Genomic DNA, 6442 nt, shown 5'->3' with positions numbered 1-6442 from the left:
AGGAATAATAGTTCTGACATTCTGAATGGATTTTATTGTTTCTTAAATGGAGACAAGTGAATGTCACAGCAGAAATCTTTTCTGGTCTTATGGGGCCACTTACGGCGTTTCCTATGGGGTGAGTGAATCCTGCCTATCTCCATTGTCAGTCCTGTTCCCTTTGCTGAGCACCATTCATTGGAAAGGCTTCAGCGGCCTTCAGTACCGCCACCATGTTACAATCCTAAAAGCGTACAGTTAGAGAGACTTCTGCCGTCCAGGTGATCATTCCAGATTGCAACAATGGTGAGAAAACAATGTTACTGCCCACAGCAGAGTCAGTCTGATACAGAAAACAATGACAGTTCAGATGAAAGGCCTTGGCTACGAGTGAAGTTTCTGTCTCATTTGGGCATACTCAAAGCAACCTGCCAAAATGAATAAAGATTATTTGCATAAGGGAAAGAGAGTTATGTTTTCTATCAGACAATCAAATTCAGAAACAAAAAAAAATTGAATGCTTCCACATACTGAAAGAAGCAAAAAGAAAATTAATGCTGCTGTTGAGACCCTTTAGTCTCTAGTTATTAGGCAGTACTGATTTCTATTTAGCTAAAGATGTGTAAGATTGAATGTGTGACTTAACTGTCTGTGAAATTAGACAGTAACCTATGGGGAGCTGTAATGCTGAAGGTAAAAGGTCTAAGCTGAAATATTAGTTTTTGTGTGTGTAGGTTGGTAGAGATGCATGAAGTACAGATATATGATTTCAAAGAGGCCCAATCTAGTTGATCCATATTTTAATTTTCTAAAACATTTCTGAATAGCAAATACCTAGACAAGTCTATTAGGATAACTAATTAAAAAACATTCAGATACATGGTCTAAGATAGCCAAAGAAAAACCATTCAAAGCAGAACAGTTAAATGATTATGTAGAGAAGTGTCTGAGGTGGTTCTATGGCACAGTTTATCTGTTTCTTGGGTAAAGGAGGGGAAAATACAGAATTAAAAGGAAAAAACAGAGTTTGGCAAGCTGGCATTTTTATTGTCATTAATGAAAATATTTAAAGTAGAAAAGGGACCTCATTCTATTTCTGTAATAAAATAAAATTGGCAAAAAGATACAAAGTTTAAAGGCCTTGTTAGAATTGTATTAACAAAAATGGGCTTTAAAATTTTAGAGTGATAATTCAAAACAAATGTTTGAAATGAAATCTCTTATAGTGTATTCGCTGGCCATGGTGGGTAGGGAAACCTCTCACATTATCCATAGCTGCCACCTTCCATAGGGAATGGTCTGTAGCCTCTCTGGGTTAGTGACAGAGAAGTCACCTTTGCATTCCTGAGATGCCCCTGCCCTTTATCCCTGTCTTCTTCTGTTGAAGAACATTTACTCCATAATTGAGAAACTTTGTGAACAGATTTAAATAGTACAGCAGGGCCATTTTGACCTGTCATCAGTTAGACAACAAATGAGTAGATCAGAATACCTACATTTCATCAACTCCAGGCTGAGCCGTGGATTTGCAGTTAATTGTTTTTTTTTTTTCAGTTTGAGGTCTTCTAAAGTGGAGATACTATCTACTCAAAGTGTAGTTGTGAGAAGTAAATATGAAAATTTCAATCACAGTTAATTGATTAGCTTACCTGTTTTTTCAACAAGTATTTAGTGTCTATTCTAAGGGAGGAATTATACCAATTCCTGCAAACACAAAAGCTAATGAAACATGGACCCTGCCTTCATACAGCTAATAGAAGGGAAGAGACATGTGGAAAAGCAAATGGCCTGGATATTCACAGAGGTTGCAACAATATATGGCACCCCTGAGGGAAGGGTCAGTTTTTACATGTGCAGATGAGGCCAGAGGGAGTTTCACTGAGGAGAGACATGAGTTGGTCAGACACTTCAGGGAGGTTGGGTGCTGGCTGGTCAGAAGCAGTGGGTGGCTTTGAATGCATGCTGGAGTAGTGAGTCACATGGACAAAGTCCACATATTTGAAGAAGACAAGTACCTTATGAAATTACAAACTGAATATACAGTAGATGTTGAATGCATACATTTTGAAATAATTGTCAAGTGGAAGCAAAAAGAAAGGGCTATTAACTATTACTGTGAACAATCTCATCTAGGGTTGTGTATGGATATGTCTTTATTCTTCTGGAATATAATATTTCTAGAAGTGTGATTGCTGTATCATATGGAATGTACTGTTTAGTTATTTTGTTTTGTTTTAAGAAACTTCTAAACTACATTCCTGAGTTAATGTGCCATTTTACATTCCCAAAATAAAACATGAGAGATCTGGTTTCTCCGCATCCTAATCACGATGTCCTATATATGAATTATACCAGAGTAAAGTCAGGAATTTGAAATTTGGGACAGTACCTGAAGTGTCTCTCAATAACTGACTGGTTAAACTGTGCACATCCGTGACACGGAGCACTGCTCAGTGGAAAAGAAACAAACTGTCAAGTGATGAGAGCCAAACTGCAAAGGTGACATGCTGTATGACTCCACTTCTGTAACATTCTGAGGATAATAAAATTATCGAGGCAGGAAAGAGACCAGTGATATCAGGGGTCAGGGATGGTGATGGGAGGAGGAGCCGTGCGGAAGTGTAGAGGAGGTACAGGTGGGAGGGCTTCGAGATACTGGAATAACTCTATCTGGATTGTGATGGAAGTCACACAGATTTACACAAGAGATAAAATGACACAATTAGACACAGGTACTGTCCCAAATGTCAAATTCCTGACTTTACTCTGATACAATTTATATATAAGACATAGTGATTTAAGGAATATTGGAGGGAACTGAGTAAATAGTACATAGGAACTACCTGTACTATATTGGAATATTCTTGTGAATCAATAGAGTATAAACAATGACAGTAAAGTATAACACATTTTACATCTTTCTCCTCCAAACTCATCCTGTATAAAGACCTCACTGGGGAGCATTTGAGATCTTGCTCTGGGGCATTGTCATTGGTTTGCACCAAATAAAGTCATAAAAATGAATAAAAATAAAAATACAAAGTGAAAAATAATGTGGTTGGTCTACAGAAAACTACAGTGAGAAAAAATATTGCTGGTGACAAGATAAACCATTTGTACATGGCAAAGAAGGCAGGGAAGGTCTGGATACAATAGATTAGAGAAATAAGGAAACAAATACTGAGTCAAAAACTAAAAATGCATTAAAATTATGTTTTCTTAAAAGAAGGAATTTAACCTGCTCAGTAGACATAGTGCCATTTTTTCAATATCAAAACTATAAATTGATTAGGCTTCCCTGATGTGCTTTAGCAGTGGAAAAATATATTATTTTTAGATAAAAACTTACATTTATTGAAGCAATTCTAATTCCTACCTGAGTAGTTTCTATAATTTTTATAGAAATAGCTCCTTTCATAAAAACATTAAAGAATTTAAAGATAATACTCAGATTAATTTGCATTGATTCCATAGATCTTATTCATATATAACAAATGTGTGTGTGTGTATACATATATATATATTCTTTTTTCTTTAAATGAATTTCCCTCTCATTTCCTTCTTTGCCTTATTACAAGAGTACTCAACGATCTGTTTAGATTGACCAAAGAAATGCCTCTCTTTAGTATAATAATTATAATATATGAGTGTTATTATTAAAAGTAATAATAGCCCTGGCTGGCGTAGCTCAGTGGATTGAGCATGGGCTGGGAACCAAAGTGTCCCAGGTTCGATTCCCAGCCAGGATACATGCCTGGGTTGCAGGCCATAACCCCCAGCAACCGCACACTGATGTTTCTCTCTCTCTCTCTATCTCCCTTCCCTCTCTAAAAATAAATAAAAATATTTTTTAAAAAGTAATAATAATTACTACTTAGAAAAGTGTTTTTCTTGACATAGTCAATTACACTATCAATAGACACCCCACTCCTGGGTGTCTATTTGCATTATAAACAGTTTATGAGCCATTTCACCAAAGTAGAACGGTTACAGAAGGTGCTGCTAAATAGCTTCCCAAATATCCAATTGTGCACTTGCAGTCAGAGGGAGGTATTTCTAGTAGTTTTTTGAAAGCTGTTTTAAAAAATTTCTTCCATTTACTGAAATGTCTGAAATAACATTGGCCTATGAAACTTGGAAACTCGGGGAATGAAATAAATTCCAGCATGGCTGAGTCGTGGCTTCAGTCAATGTCATCGGCGTGTGTCTTTTCAGGGTACCTACTAGCTGGCTTCCTCGCTTTGGCTTAATTCTGGGGAATGTTTTCTTACATGGTGACAAAAATGCCTACCAAGAGTTATAGGTTTACATCACTGTTACTTCTGAAAAAAAAAAATAGAATGTGTCTTTCTTAATAGTCATGGTGAAATACAGCAATAACATTCATTGGCTTAGCTTCAGTTATGTACCATTCTGGAAACAGTTACTGAGCACAGAAAAGTAGAACACTCTTATTTTCAGGGTTTTGTCCCTTGTCTATGCCTGGTAGTGGGTAGTGAAGTGTTTAATACTTCAGAAAAGGAGTCTGACCAAGCACTAATGCAAAAGCAATCAGAAGTGGAGTGGATGTGGCTAAGAATATTGAATATAGGTTAGCATATTTTGGAGGTAAAATCAAAATTTAAAAATTATGAAATGTAATTGATAGGTCATGTTCTTTTAATTTCACTTGACTGAAAATTCGGTATGTTATGGAAAGCAGATACTGATATTTTTGTGGTTAAAATATACTTAATTATAATTTAATATTTATATTAAACACCATTGACATATGTTATCTTTGTATATTGTCTTCCACAAATTTGATCGTTTGCCTACTTTATTTTAGTGACTCATCCTCTTTCATGGTACAGTCTATATCTTCTTAAACTTTACTTCATCAACACTTTGTACAGCCACTGTTTCATAAGATTTGTCAATTTTTGACTGTGTCAGTTATGCAGAAAATGTTTATTGGGCACTTATGAGGACTCAGGCATAATTCTTGCTCTAGAGTACGAAAAGCCAAATCCCCAGTAGTCATGGAGACTACATTCTAATGAGTTAGAAAGTACCTAAATAAACAAAGATATGTATTACAATATTAGGTAGAGATATGAGTTAAGAAGAAACTAAAACCAAGTAAGACAATAAAGAGTATGCTTTAAAAAGCAGACAAAATGTGAGCTCATGCAATGTTTGGGTAAAGATAATACCAGGTGAATGAAGCAGCATGTTCAAGAGCCACAGACAAGCAAGGGATGGGAATGGGACAGGATTCTACCCAGAACAGCAAGGGGACTGAGTCAGCCGGCTAGAGGAGAGTGTTGTAGATGAGACATTATATGTCCTGGTCAGGATTTGGATGATACTGCTCTCGGTATGAGAGAACTGGGAAATGTTGTAATACACATTTTATATATTTTCTTATGTGAATTCTGACAAATGTATACACACGGGAAAGCTACTTCCCAATCAACCAAATTTCTATCTCCCCAAACATTCCTTTTGACACTTCCAGTTACTTCTCTCCCATCTATGGACAACAACTGTTCTATTGTCTTTTGCCATTGATTAATTTTGCCTATTTCGTAGCACATACATTTGCATAGTTCCTTTTATAAAAGAATCCCTCATATGAATGAAATCTTATTATTTGTTGTCTTTCTCTAGCATGTCACTTAGCATAATGCCCTCCTAACCACTGACATTGTGAAATGGAAAATTTCATTTTCATGGCTGAATACACACACACACACACACACACACACACACACATATGCTTTTGGTATATATATCTAATGTTTTCTTTACCTGTTTATCCATTGATGGACACTTAGGTTATCTTCAGATCTTGGCTATTGAAAAAAGAATGTTGTAATTAATATTGGGGTGCATATACTTTCTTGAATTAGTTTTTTCATCTTTGGATAAATACCCAGAAGTGAACTTGCTGGATGCTATAGTAGTTCACATTTTCAATTTTTTCAGGAGACTCCATACTGGTTTTCATAGTAGTTGTACCAATATATATTCTCACTGACAGTGTGCAAGGATTTCCTTGTCTCCACAGTCTTACAAACACATATTGTTTCAAGTATTTTCTGATAATAGCCACTCTAACAAGTGTGAAGTGATATCTCATTGTGGTTTGATTTTCATTTTCCTTATGGTTGGTGATTTTTGGCACCTTTTAATATACCAGTTAGCCATCTGTATGTCTTTTTTGGAAAAATATCTATTCGGATCACCTGTCCTTTTTTTTTAATCTTCTAAACCAGGAATTTTTTTTATTGTTGTTCAAGTACAGTTGTCTCCATTTTATCCGCTCCACTCTTTCCTGCCCCACCCATCACCTCCCACCCTGGATCCTACCAGCTTTGACTTTGTCCACGTGTCCTTTATACATGTTCCTTGACAACCTTTCCCGTATTTCCCCATTATCCTTTTCCCCCATCCCCTCTGGTTGTTGTCAGTTTGTTCT

The sequence above is a fragment of the Phyllostomus discolor genome, chromosome 4 (assembly GCF_004126475.2).
Source record: "Phyllostomus discolor isolate MPI-MPIP mPhyDis1 chromosome 4, mPhyDis1.pri.v3, whole genome shotgun sequence".
Lineage (NCBI taxonomy): Eukaryota > Metazoa > Chordata > Mammalia > Chiroptera > Phyllostomidae > Phyllostomus > Phyllostomus discolor.
This window is presented reverse-complemented; position numbering follows the sequence as displayed.